Below are 14,980 nucleotides of genomic sequence, written 5' to 3' on the forward strand. Positions count from 1 at the left end.
TGAACAACATGGTGAAACCTCGTCTTTACCAAAAATACAAAAAATTAGCTGGGCGTGGTGGTGAGCCCCTATGGTCGCAGCTACTTAGTAGGAGGATTGCTTGAGCCCAGGAGGCAGAGAGTACAGCAAATTGAGATCACACTACTGTACTCCAGCCTGTGCAACATAGTGAGACCCCATCTCTAAAATAAAATCAATAAAATAAAATAGTAAAAGTGACCATGAATGCTACTATGTACACCAGGAACTGGAATGCCTGATGGAATTTTAGAAACATACCATCTTTAAGGTGTTTTTTTTTCCCCTTATATTGGCAAAATATCTATGCTATCTTGTCTATCATTATATATATTAGAATAAAACATGACTGATCACTTATTATGCTCTGGAAATCAATGATGACAAAGCATACCAGCTGTTCACATGGCACCTTTCCCAGATCACCTAAGCCATAAGAAAATATTATTGTAAATTCTCACTTTGTTTTGTGGATTGGTTGAGACAATGACTTTACATTTTTTTTTTTTAAATGAAATAGGAAAGCAAGGTGCAAGCAACTGAAGCTGGAATATAGGTTTATTGATTTTCATTCCCAGATAGCATCTATTGTCCCTGTACTGCCTGGTAGACCAAGCCTAAACTGAATAGTCACATGATGAAAGCTGGGTGCCAGAAATGCTATTTTTGGGGTAAGAAATGGCAAGCTGAAAATGTTGCTTTGTAATCAGGATGTTTACCCTAAAGGTAATATATTTCCAATAAAATGACTAAAGATTAACATAGGGTTTGTAAGGAGGCACCACTTAGAATATACACTAAGAAATAAAGATTATTAATCCTAAAAATAATTCTTATATTATTAACCCATATACAAAACAAGAAGTGTTTATTGCATGACTACCATGTCCTTATTCACTGGGCACTGTGGTGCGAATAAACAGAAGAAAGTTTCTTTGTGTAAGGAGGTTGCAATACTTAAGAGAGTTTCTTGGTGTAAGAGGAGATTTTAGATATTCATGTTCTAAGATAGCACTTGCTATAAAATTAACATCCAGAGTAGTAGAGTATGTGCTGTTTTGCTAAAGCTAATGAAAGAAACTTGATCTTGCCCCATCATAGTGTGGGAGGAGTCACTTATCTTTTATAATGTCCCTTTAATATTATAGGAAAATATGTTAATCTCATACTTCAGAAGATGCACATCAAAAGAGTTTGTGAAAAGAGATTAATATGCATAACTTGAATAAGTTTTTCTTTGTCAGTGTGGAAGGGGAAGCTATGGAGGAAAGAAGAGCTCCTTCAGCAAATGACCAATGAGTACCAGATATAAAACACATTTGGCTTCTTCTAAGTTACTCTTCATGTTATAACAATAAATAAATAGGGGGAAAAACTCTCCATGTCATGTCTCTTTAATAAATTCCTCCATTAGACTATCAGCAACTCTTCCACCAGACTGTGAGTTCCTTGTTTATAGGGACAGTGTTCTGTTAATCTTTGATTCTTCTGCACAAGGGCAAGGGCCATGTGTATAAAAATGATTTGATGATTGTACAACTTACCTTCATTTTAGATAAAAGATAATGAGGCATCTGTTAAGCTGTTCTGTCTACCTTTTTTATTGTGCATTTAAAAATTTCTCTCTTTGAATATCAGTTCTGGAGATCATTGACTTTGGGTTATGTAGGACAAACTGAAGGCGTAAATTCTTTAATTTTGATATGAAAGTTTAAATCATTTCACTGATCATTTGGATAATTTGACTGGAACTGCCCTGAATCTGTAGATAGGGGACAATTAATATGTAAACATTATGGAATCTTCTGGTAAGTTTTAAAATTTTGGATGCTTTTGTTAACTGTGTTTTTCATTTTATTTGGCAACTATTTGTTGCTAGCATACTTAAATACATTTAACTTTTGGATACTCTCCTTGCATCTCAATCTTGTAAAAATCACTTACTGGTTGTAGAAGCTTTCTGTAGTTATTGCCTTTATTGCACTGGCTAGCACTTTCATTGCAGTGTGGAATATGTGTTAAGAGTGAGTATCCTTACTTTTTCCTGATTTTAAGGAGAAAACATTCAGGTTTTCATCATTAATTTTTTTCATAGATATCCTTTATCATGTTGAAGAAGTTTCTTTTTTATTCCTAGGATCTACTTTCCATTCCTAGTATCTGTTGCTAAAAAATACCGTTGTCTGTAACTTGCTTTCTTGTAATATCTTTGCATGTTTTTAATTATAGGATAGTGGTGGCACCACAAATTGAAAGTTTTATTTTTCTACTCCAGTATTTTCTGAGACATTTTTGTAATATTAGTTTCTTAGCTATTTGATAGAATTCATCAATAAAGCTGTGAGTACTGCTATAGCTTCACTTAGCAAATGTTGACATGTTGTATTTTCATTATCATTCAGTTCAAGGCACTGATTTTCTTTTGTCATTTCTTCTTAGACTCAATGGTATTATTTAAAATTATATGACTTAATTTCCGAATATTTAAAGCTTTTCTATATTTGTTAATAGTTTTTACTTTAATTCCATTGTTGTCAGATTTAATTCATTTTTAATTTTGGGACTCATTTTATGGCCTCTAGAATGAACTATTATGATGACTCTTCCATGTACATTTGAAAACAATGTGTATTCTGTTATTTAGTGGAGTGTTCCACAAAGGTGAACCAGATTCAAGTGGTTGACAGTTTTGTCCAAGCCTTATACATCCTTGAAGATTTTATGTTTGCTTATACTGTCAGTTACTGAAAGGGTAGCATTCAATTCTGCAACTTATAACATTTGAATCATTTGCTTCCCTTTTATTTTTTTCAGTTCTGGCCTCATGTATTTTGAAGCACTTACCAGTGGCATATTAATACATTTAGAATGTTTATTCCTGATAAATTGACCCTTTATGAGAAACCATTTATGTTTCTCTATATCCTTACTAATATTGCTGTTCTGAAGTGTACATTGCTCTGATACTGATATAACCATTCCAGCTTTCTTATAATTAGGTTTATGTGGCATATCTCTTTCTATTCCTCCATTTTTAACTTGTGTCTTCATTTCTTTAGTGGATTTCTTATAAACAAGATAGTATTGGGTATGTATGTATTTCTTCATCTTCCTCCATGGGAATATTTTTTGTTTTTGTTTTTTAACTTTTAAGTTCAGGGGTACAAGTGCAGGTTGTAAAAAAATGAGGATGTTTAAAAAATAAATGTATTCACATACATTTTGAATACTCTCTTGCTTTTTGTTCCTTTTTATAGAACCGAATATCCATCTGACATCAACTTTCCTCTTCTTGGAGAATTTTCTTTAATATCTAGTCCATTGATCTCTCTTTTGCTAATTTTCAAACTTTCACTAAATATAAAGTAGTTTAAACTCTTATTTGGTAAATAAAATTATATGGGATACACAAGCAAGTATTTACAGTCATTTAATAGCAATTTACCAGTATTCCAAATGTATGCTGTGAATTTAGATTTATAACTTGGGAGCAAACTGAAAGGCAAATTATGTTTTATGGTGTTTGTGAGTTAGATATCAATTTAATGTATAATCTAAAATATAACTTGAAGTTTTTTTGGGGACAAAATAAACCTATATATTGAGCAGAATAGGAACCCCTCTTAGGGGCCTGCCAGGCACCTCTCTCAGCCTATCATGAAAATAAACACAAATCTTGAGTTTCTTTAAGGGAAATTCCAACTACCTAGCTAGCCCCGTGAGCAACTTGATGAGCAATAAGAAAATAGTAGCTTAAAACAATAGCCAAGGAAGTTAGAATCAGGAAATGTTTTGTTCATTACAGAAACTGAAAATATGTATTGTGGGTTTTTTTTTTTAACTTTTATTTTAGGCTCGGGGGGTACATGTGAAGGTTTGTTACATAGGTAAACTGATGTCATGGGGGTGTGTTGTACAGATTATTTCATCATTGAGGAATTAAGCCCGGTACCCAATAGTTATCTTTTTTGCTTCTCTCCCTCCTCCAACCCTTCCCCCTCTCCCCTCCCCATCAAGTAGACCCCAGTGTCTGTTGTTTCCTTCATTGTGTTCATAAGTTCTCATCATTTAGCTCCCACTTATAAGTGAGAATATGTGGTGTTTGGTTTTCTGTTGCTGTGTTTGCTGAAAAATCATAGCCTCCAGCTCCATCCATGTTCCCCCTGAAGACATGATCTCGTTCTTTTTTTTTGATGGCTGCATATTTACCACATTTACCACATTTGTGTAAATATACATATGATGGTGTATATTTACCACATTTTCTTTATCCGATCCATTATTGATGGACATTTAGGTTTATCCCATGTTTTTGTTATTGTGGATAGTGCTGGAATGAACATTTGTATGCATATGTCTTTGTGGTAGAATTATTTATATTCCTCTGAGAATACCCAGTAGTGAGATTGCTGGGTTGAATGGTAATCTTGCTTTTAGCTCTTCGAGGAATCACCATACTGCTTTCCACAATGGTTGAAGTAATTTACACTCCCACCAACGGTATATAAGTGTTCTCTTTTCTCTGCAACCTCGCCAGCATCTCTTATTTTTTGACTTTTTAATAATAGCCATTGTGACAGATGTGAGATGATATTTCATTGTGGTTTTGATTTGCATTTCTCTAATGATCAGTGATATTGAGCTTTTTTATGTGCTTGTTGATCACATGTATGTCTTCCTTTAAATAAAAGTGTCTGTTCAAGTCCTTTGCCCACTTTTTGATGGGGTTGTTTGGTTTTCCCTTGTATATTTGTTTAAGTCTCTTATAGATGCTTGATATTAGACCTTTGACATATGCATAGATTGCAAATATTTTCTCTGATTATGTAGATTGTCTGTTCTACATGAACTCTGTTCATAGTTTCTTTTGCTGTACAGAAACCCTTAAGTTAAACTAGATCCCACTTATCAATTTTTGTTTTTTTTATGATTACTTTTGGTGTCTTTGTCATGAAGTCTTTGCCCGTTCCTAGGTCCAGAATGGTATTGGTTAGGTTGTCTTCCAGGATATTTATAGTTTTGGGTTTTATATTTAAGTCTTTAATCCATCTTGAGTTAATTTTTGTATATAGTATAAGGAAGGGGCCCAGCTTCAGTCTTCTGCATATGACTAGCCAGTTATCCCAGCACCATTCTTTGAATTGGGAATCTTTTATCCATTGCTTGTTTTTGTCAGCTTTATTGAAGATCAGGTGGTCATAGGTGTGTGGTCTTATTTTTGGGCTCTCTATTGTGTTCTCTGAGTTGTTGTTTACAAACACAGAATGCCACCAAGTGGATCCCCTGACATGTAGACCTCAGGTGAAGGGAGACCTAAAGACTGGTCTTTGATCACTTTTCTTTGTTTTAAAGTTCTTCGTGAGGGGCCTGGAGAAAGTCATATCCACCAGCCAGAGCTAATATTATTTTCTGTTGACACTAACTTTTTAAACAACCTTTTTTTTCCCTTAACCAATTGAGAATCAAAAAGTCTTTGAGTCTTCCTCTGATCTGTAACCCCTTGCTTCAAGAGATCCTGCCCATGTATACCAAAATCAATGTATAATCTCCATGCAAATTTATTTACAATTTGCCTATGACTTCTGCTTTCATAAAATTTACCCCTGCTTTTAAAAGCCCTTACCTATAAGAGAAGTTGGGATTTAGGCATTAGCAATCTGATTCTCTTTGCTTGCACCCTGAAAATAAATCCTTACTACTGCTGCAAACCTTGTTGTGGATATCTGGTCTTACCACACCAGGAAAGTGCACCCCAGTTCTGTTCTATAACAATAATACTTGTTTTAATCTTGTTGAAAAGATTTAAAGAATAGACTTCTAAAAATTTCTGATATCTATCTATCTATCTATCTATATATATCAGAAATATATATATCAGAATTGTAATATATATATATGAGAGATATTCTTTCCATTTAGATGACAAATAAAACTCTAGTTATTTTTCATGACAGATGCAAGTTTATCTGACAAGACTGTCAATTCATGAACTGACTTCGTTACTGTGTTTATTTTTCTTTTGCTCATTGGTGCTACATTTGTCCCTTTGGTTCCAATTCAGGAAAAATCATAACAGACATGCAGCACCCAATAGGAATATATTGATGTAGAGTTGTTTCATATTGCATTACTCTCACGAAATAGAAATAATCATTTTAGATGAATTTCAGGCAACTTCTTGTAGGGAGAGAAAATGTAAGGACTATAAATGTAACATAGTATGTGTTCGAGTCAGTAGCTAGGCAGACATGAGCAGGGCAGGAGAGTGCCCCCCAGGAATGTCAGGTGACCATCAGATGATGTTCATGAGATTGCTAAACTGTGTCTCCAAAATAATAATTGGCTGCAGTTGGGACTAGGGAACGGCAGTCTCCCAATGGATAGAAAACACCTGAAGTTGGTGATGAGTAGCTTCCCAATAAGATCTCAGGAGTTGGGCAAGTGGGCTTAAGCATGTGCACTCAGAGGCAAAATGACAGTTTAACTGGTATAGTACCTTCCTCTAGGAACACTTGAATAGTAAGGGAAAACACCTCAAGTGAGCGTGCAAACAATTTCAGTAAACACACTGTACATGTAGCCCCTTCTACGTGCTAGCAGGACACTGCACATGTGGACAGTCCAACCCAGGGGAAAAATCAAGGGATGAAAAAGGAAAACCCTGGAACCAAGCCAGTATATAAAATGTCAAGCCGAGGGCTAAATGGTGCACTTGAATCTTTCAAGTCATTGGCTTGGACCTTTTCCAAGTGTACCTTCTTTCATTCCTGCACTAAAACTTTTGAATCAACTTTTGCTCCTGCTCTGAAACTTGCCTCAGTCTCTCCTCTACATTATGCCTCGTGGCTGAATTCTTTCCTCCTAGGATGCCAGAATCACATTTGCTGCAGACCCATATGGATTCACCACTGCTAACAGATGGGGATTTAAAGACAGCTGAAAAGAATATGTTGAGGAATTTTTGAGGTGGTTTATTAATGTTGACTGTCTAGTTACACACATTTCATTCTTGTTGTTTAAACAACTTGTTATTTCTTTAATATTACCTAACAGTTAAGAAAAAGGAAGAAAAATATGCTAGACTTCTTAAATATTCTTAGTATATTCTTTCAACAACATTTAAATAAATAGCTTTTATCAATATGTAAACTGAAAGCCAGAAAAATAAAATGACTTGCTTAGTAAGTGGAAGAACTTGGGTTGCTTCTCAGTATGGCTGACTAGAAGCAACTAGTGTGTGCTGATTTCACAGTGAGAAAAAGTGGTGAGTAAATACTAGATTGACTGAAACATCCAGGTGGACACATTGGGATCAATCAAGGAAACAAATCCACCCACAGAGAATGGAGGTAACAGCACAGGAAGCCCACCCATCCAGGAGGCACATTGGGCCAGAGATGGCTTCCCTACCATGTAGAAATAGTGAGTGAGATTCCCCAGGGACCCATACTTCTTTTTTTTGCCTCCCACGTTCATGTCATTCTCCTACCTCAGCCTCCCAAGTAGCTGGGACTACAGGTGCCTGCCACCACACCTGGCTAAATTTTGTATTTTTAGTAGAGACGGGGTTTCACCGTGTTAGCCAGGATGGTCTTGGTCTCGTGACCTTGTGATCTGCCTGCCTCCACCTCCTAAAGTGCTAGGATTACAGGTGTGAGCTGCCGCACCTGGCCAGGACCCATACTTATTCCATGGACTTTTGCAACCCTGGGCTCAGAAGATCCCCTCATGAGTTCAACCCACCAAGGCCTTCAGATTGTCACACAGAGTTACATGGAGCTTGGGAAGAGCTATTACTCAAGCACACATGGAGTTCCAGGAGCCTTGGATTTTCAGACATTTGGCACTAGTGGCTGCAGCTCTGGCAATGGGCGGCAGGTCAGGCTCCCTTATGTGCCCCCAGGAAAGGGACTGAATCCAGGGGCTGAATGGTGATGGACTGCAGGCTTCACCTCTACTGCACCTTGGAGGATAAGACTCACTGGTCTAGGACTCCAGCCACCTCCCTCTTGGGCTCTCAGAGAGGTAGCAGGTCTGCACTTTCCTGGGATTGAGTTCTCACAGGGACAGGCAAGCCACCATTTTGGCTGTCTCTCAGCCCTCCTTGCTACTGTCTTCAGGCTCCAGAAGGTGCACAGTGACTAGGGACATGCAGAGATACACAACACAACACAGCTGCCCCACAGAAAAGTAGCCAGACTGTTTTTTACATGGGTCCCCAATCCCACTTCTTTTCACTGGGTGGAGTCCCAACCTGGGACTCCAGCCCCAGCTCACTGGGGCTGTCAGGCCAGTAGCAACTCTGCACTTCCCTAGGATGGAGCTCCCACGGGGAGGGACAAGCCACCACTTTGGGTTTGTTGCAGCCTTTGCCAATTTTGCCTTTGGGATCTCAAGGATGTGGAATGACTAGGGACTGGTACAGATTCCCAGCACAACACAGCTGCCCTGTGGAAAAGGGAAAAAAAGGTGGCCAAAGCACATTCCACACGTGTCCCCAATTCTGCTTCTCCTTACTGGGCAGGGCTTCCTGACCTGAAACTCCAGCACAACTAGCCTGCCCCGAACTGAACACTTCAGTTGAAGGTGGCTATGCAGTTCTTTGAGGAGGAAGTCCCAGAGACAACCCACAATCCCTCCACCATTGCAGTTTAAGTGGTATGAACCTAACCACCCTCAGGCTAGGGAAGGAATAAAGGGCCTAGTTGCTATGCTGGCACCTCCAGCACGCCGCAACCACCATATGGAGAGCAATCCAGTCTCTCTTCCCTGTGAGATCCCACTCGCCACTCTTGAACAGGCAAATCCTCCAGCTCAGGACCTCAGATCAGCTGTTCCACTCATGGCTGAGCACACCCACTAGCAGGAGCTCTGAGTTTCCATGGGGAGAGGCTCCCAGAGGCAACCAACAGCCCCTCTGCCACTGCCACAGTAGTGGTTCTGCTCCTGCTGCCCTCAGTCTGGGAAAGAAATGAAGAGCTTGAGGGCTTCACCTTCACTTCCAGCACACCACAGTCACCATACAGAGAGGGACTCAGTCTCTCTTTCCTGTGAGATCTTCACCTTCCACATCTCAACAAGTGGAACTCCCAGCTCAGGCCAGCAGTACAGCCAACCCACCCCCCTGGCTGAAAACTCCAGTAGTGGCAGCTCTGTATTTCTCTGAGATGGAGCTCCTACAGGCAACCAAAAACCCCTCTCCCACTGATGTTGTAGTGGTACTGCTTTCACTGCCCTGGATTGGGGAAGAAACAAAGACTCTGAGTCCTTTACCCACACCTCCAACAAGCTGCAGTTGCCTTAAGAAGTTGTGTGAAGTCCTAAGGAAAGTGCTTCTCTCATGAGACCCACACAGCCCTTGCTCATTACCAGACAGGGTCCACCAGCTTGGGCCCATAGGGCAGCTGCACTGCTGCAGGCCAATCATACTGATTGATAATGGTTCTGGGGTAGAGCCCGAAGTGACAAGTAAAAAAGGCCTTCTGCAACAACCACTGCTAAGGTTGCTTCCTCTGCTGTCTCCAAGGTGGGGAGGGAACATAAAGTCTGAGGTTGCCACAGAGCTGCAGTGTGCAGCTGGGAGTGCCAAGCTGATATCTGCAGCCAGTACTTTAAGAGCACTGAGAGGGAGCATGGCTGCAACTGTGAGGAAATACAGAGGAGTCAGGTGGCTGAGCAAGAACCTACCTACTGGCCATTTCACTTAAGTGTTACCTTCTGGGTCACAGGCAAAAATTTCAATAAAAATATTAATAGTTTGCTAATATACCCCCTGTGAAACAAAGGACAATAATTTACAAATAAAGACCCTGAACAAAACCTTGACCCTCTGAAAACATCCGGAAAAGGAGTCTACTGACTATACTCAAATTACACCTCAGTTAAAGGAACAACAACCCACACAGATGAGAAAGAACCAGCGCAAGAACTCTAGCAACTCAAAAAGCCAGAGAGGCCTCTTTTCTCCAAACATCCACACCAGTTTCCCAACAAAGATTCTTAACTGGCTTTAAATGGTTGAAATGACAGAAATACAATTTAGAATATGGATAGAAATAAAGATCATTGAGATTCAAGAGAAAGTTGATACCAAATCCAAGGAATCTAAGGATTACAATAAAATGATACAGGAGCCAATAGATGAAATAACTTATTAAAAAAACAAATTGATCTGATAGAGCTGAAAAACACATTATAATAATTTCCTAATGCAGCTGCAAGTACTGATGGCAGAATAGACCAAGACCAAGCTGAGGAAAGAATTTCAGAGGTCAAAGACTGGCTTTCTGAAATAAGTCAGACAAATATAAAGAAAAATGAATAAACAAGAATAAACAAAACCTCTGAGAAATATGGAATTATGTAAGGAGACCAAAGCTACGAATCATTGGTGTCCCTGAAGGAGATGGGGAGAAAGCAAGCAACTTGGATAACATTTCAGAATATCATCCATGAAAACTTCCTCAACCTCTCTAGGGAAGCCAATATTAAAATTCAGGAAATTCAGAGAATTCCTGTAAGATATTACACAAGAAGACCATCCCCAAGACACGTAGTCATCAGATTCTCCAAGGTTGAAATGAAAGAAAAAATGTTAAAGGGAGCTAGAGGGAAGGGCAGGTCACCTACAAAGGGAACCCCATCAGGCTAACAACAGGCCTTTCAGCAGAAACCCTACAAGTCAGAAGAGATTGGGGGCCTATATTCAATATTTTTAAATAAAAGAATTCCAACCAAGAATTTCATATTCAGCCAAACTAAGCTTCATAAGCAAAGTAGAAATAAGATCCTTTTAGGCAAGCAAATGCTGAAAGGATTGGTTACTACCAGATCTACCTTACAAGAGGTGCTAAAAGGAGTGCTAACTATGGAAAGGAAAGACCACTACCAGCCCCTACAAAATATACTTGAGTACACAGATGAGTTACACTATAAAGCAACCACACAAGTCTGCACAATAAAGAGCTAATAACAAGATGACAGGATCAAAATTACACACATCAATACTAACCTTGAATGTAAATGGGCTAAATGCCCCAATTAAAAGGCACAGAGTGGCAATCTGGATAAAGAAGCAAGGCCCATTGGTATGCTGTCTTCAAGAGATCCATTCCACATGCAATGACATCCATAGACTGAAAATAAAGAGCTGGATAAAAATCTAACAAGTAAATGGAAAACAGAATAAGCAGGGGTTGCTATTCTAATTTCAGACAAAACAGATTTTAAGCCAATAAACATGAAAAAGACCAGGAAGGGCACTATACAATGGTAAAGGGTACAATTCAACAAGAAGACCTAACTATCCTAAATATATATGCATCAACACAGGAGAACCCAGATTCATAAAGCAGTTCTTGGAAACATACAAACAGACTTAGATTCACACCCAGTAGTAGTGGGAGTCTTCAACATCCCATTGATATTAGATAATCAAGGCAGGACATTAACAAAGATATTCAGGACCTGAACTCAGCACTAGAATAAAGGGACCTCATAGACATCTGCAGAACTCTCCACCCCAAAACAACAGAATATACTTCTTCTTATATGAACATAGTACATTATCTAAAATTAACCACATGGTTGGACATAAAGTAATCCTCAGAATATTCAAAAATCCAAAATTATGCCAAACACACCCTCAGACCACAGCTAAATAAAAATAGAAATCAATGCTAAGAAAATCACTCAAAATCATAAAATTACATGAGAATTAAACAAACTGCTCGTGAATGATTTTGGGGTAATGAAATTAAGGTAGAAATCAATAAGTTCTTCAAAATTAGTGAGAACAAAGATACAACATACCAGAATCTCTGGGACACAGCTAAGGCATATTAAGAGGGACTTTTAGAGCACTAAACACCCATATCAAAAAGTTAGAAAGATCTCAAATGAATAAGCTAGTATCACAACTACAGAAAGTAAAGAAGGAAGAGCAAACCACCCTGAATGCTAGCAGAAGACAAGAAATAACTAAAATCAGAGCTGAACTAAAGGAAATTAAAACCAAAAAATACAAAAGATCAATTAGTCCACAAGTTTGTTATTCACAGAAATTAATTTTTAATAAGTCTAAATTTTAAATGAGTCTTCCCAAGTCTGGACCAAAAATTAATTGAATCCCTGAATGAATAATGAATTCTGTAATTGAATCAGTAATAAAAAGCCTACTAACCAAAAAAGGCCCAGGACCAGACAGACTTACAGCCAAATTCTACCAGATGTATAAGAGATGGCACCTTTCTTACTGATATTATCCCAAAAAGTTCAGGAGAAGAGACTCCTCCCCAATGTATTCTATAAGGCCAGTATCATCCTGATACCAAAACCTGGCAGAGACACAACAGCAGCAAAATACCTTTTGGCTAATATCCTTGATGAATACAGACGCAAAAAGCCTCAAAAAAGTACTAGCAAACCATATCCAGCAGCACACCAAAAAGCTTATCCATCACAATCAAGTAGGCTTTATCCCTGGTGTGCAAGATTGGTTTAACATACACAAATCATCAATGTGATTCACCACATAAACAGATTAAAAAATAAAAACCACATGATTATCTCAATAGATGCAGAAAAAGCTTTTGATAAAATTGCACATCACTTCATGTTAAAAAACCCTCAATAAAGCAGACATTGAAGGAACATACTTGAAAATAATGAAAGCCATCTATGACACACAGCCAACATCGTACTGAATAGGCAAAAGCTGGAAACAATTCCTCTGAAAACCAGAATAAGACAGGGATGTCTTTCCTCACCATTCCCATTTTACATAGTATTGGAAGTGCTGGCGAGAGCAGTCATGTAAGAGAAAGAAATAAAAAGCATCCATATGGGAAGAGAGGAGGTCAAACTATCCTTGTTTGCAGATGACATGATTCTATATCTACAAAACCCCATGCCCTCTGCTCAAAAGCCTCTTGATGTTATAAACAACTTCAGCAAAGTTTGAGTATATAAAATCAATACATAAAAATGAATAGCAGCCTATACACCAACAACTCCATCCAAGTTGAGAGTAATATCAGGAATACAGTGCCATTCACAATTTCCATAAAAGGAATAAAATACATAGGAATAAAGCTAACCGGGGAAGATAAAGATCTCTACAATCAAAATTATAAAACACTGCTCAAGGAAGTCAGAGATGACATGAACAAATGGAAAAACATTCCATGCTTCTGTATCTGAAGAATCAATGTCATTAAAATGGTCACACTGCCCCAAACAATTTATAGATTTAATGTTATTCTCATGAAACTACCAATGACATTCTTCATAGAATTAGAAAACACAATTTAAAATTCATATGGCACCAAAAAAGAGCTCATATAGCCAAGGAGGAAAATCCTAAAAAATCATGTGTTTAGCTTGGATTGTGGCTGACAGCATATGTTATTTTCTAGCGACTTTACTATTAAAAACAGGCAAGTAAGCAAGCTTTATGAGTTCTGGGAAGGTGTATTCTGTCATTTTAGTACTCTTAAGTAATAAGGTTGTAGGAACACAGGCAACTCAACTCTTGACAACCCAATAGATATTGTGGGAAGAAAAACACATAAAAATAAAAGCAATTTATTCTTCACTATCACAAGATGCCATTTCAGAGAATCATCTGGGGTCAAGAGGTCGAGAATGTGTTCCTGGAGGCAAATTGTATTGCTTTATATTCCTGGGCAATAGCTATTCAACTAAGCAGAACTATCAGTTAGAGAATCAATCAGGAGAAGAAGAGCTGATGTTTCATTTTCTCATGCAAAATATGCCCTTTTTGAAAATAAATGTTTAGTGAAAATATATTAAACTAAATTGGCTCTAAAATGTTCATCTTAAAACATCGGTCTAAAACCAGCTATAAATATTTTTTAATGTTGTCGAGGTTGTTACTAAACTCATCTTCAACAATGAAAAATTGTAAAGACTCTTTATACTTAAAATAGCCTCAGAAATATGTAGTGCAACATTGCATTTTCAGTTACCTTTTTACATATAATTTACAAAGCTGAAAAAACAGTGATCTCCTTCACAATGTATAGTAGCATTTGAGTACTTACTATTCTAATAATTTGCATTTAAATTTGCATATATTAGGAAGCAATGTTTGAACTTAGAAATGGAAAATATTTTCTCCTTTATCTTAACCTCTGATTTTCCCTAATTTAAGACAATTCTCAAGTGAATTATTCCTATTATTTCTAACTTTCAAAGTTAGAAATAATTTCAAAGATATACATTTATATATTTCTGTATCTCTCAACCTGTCTTAATAGGCTGTAGATATAGACTTTCAAATTTTCAGATCTTGAACTTCTATGCGTATTTGCTTATAAAATTGATCTTAAAATTATCTGAAAAGTGGTTGAGTTTATAGGAATTTTCTCCCATTTTACAGCAGGTGAGTATATTTCTCATATATCCTACATCCTGATAATTGACATTGCTCCAAGGCCTCAAAATCTAAAAAACATCAAACTATGGAAAAACTTTTAAAAACCTATCTTTCCCTCTGATATATATTTCTGTTAAGTGTAAAACACGGCTTTAAAAATAAGATATTAGCACATTAGAATATATCTGAATTTAGGTACAGGGTAGAGTGGGGCAATAGAAGTAATAGAAAATTTCAATCAGCAATTTTGTCTCTTTGATCCCGTGACTATTTTAAAAAATACCTAGCTTTGGAGCAAAGCAAACTGAAAAATGATAAGAATGCTAAAAATGACACTTTACATAAAACTAAATATAATGAATACTTGCCTATTCTTAATATTAATTCCTAAAAAATGTTATGGACTAGTGATGCTGCCTCATTCAAATATAAATAGAATGATTTTGGAATACTGAAATTTTTGACAGCACATTCAACACAATACATAGAAAAAATTTTGTGTAATTTCTTGTGAAGTCAGTGTGTGCTATAAGGTAGCCAAGATGTATTTTAATAATTATATTG

This window comes from Chlorocebus sabaeus, chromosome 21 (genome assembly GCF_047675955.1).
Source record: "Chlorocebus sabaeus isolate Y175 chromosome 21, mChlSab1.0.hap1, whole genome shotgun sequence".
Lineage (NCBI taxonomy): Eukaryota > Metazoa > Chordata > Mammalia > Primates > Cercopithecidae > Chlorocebus > Chlorocebus sabaeus.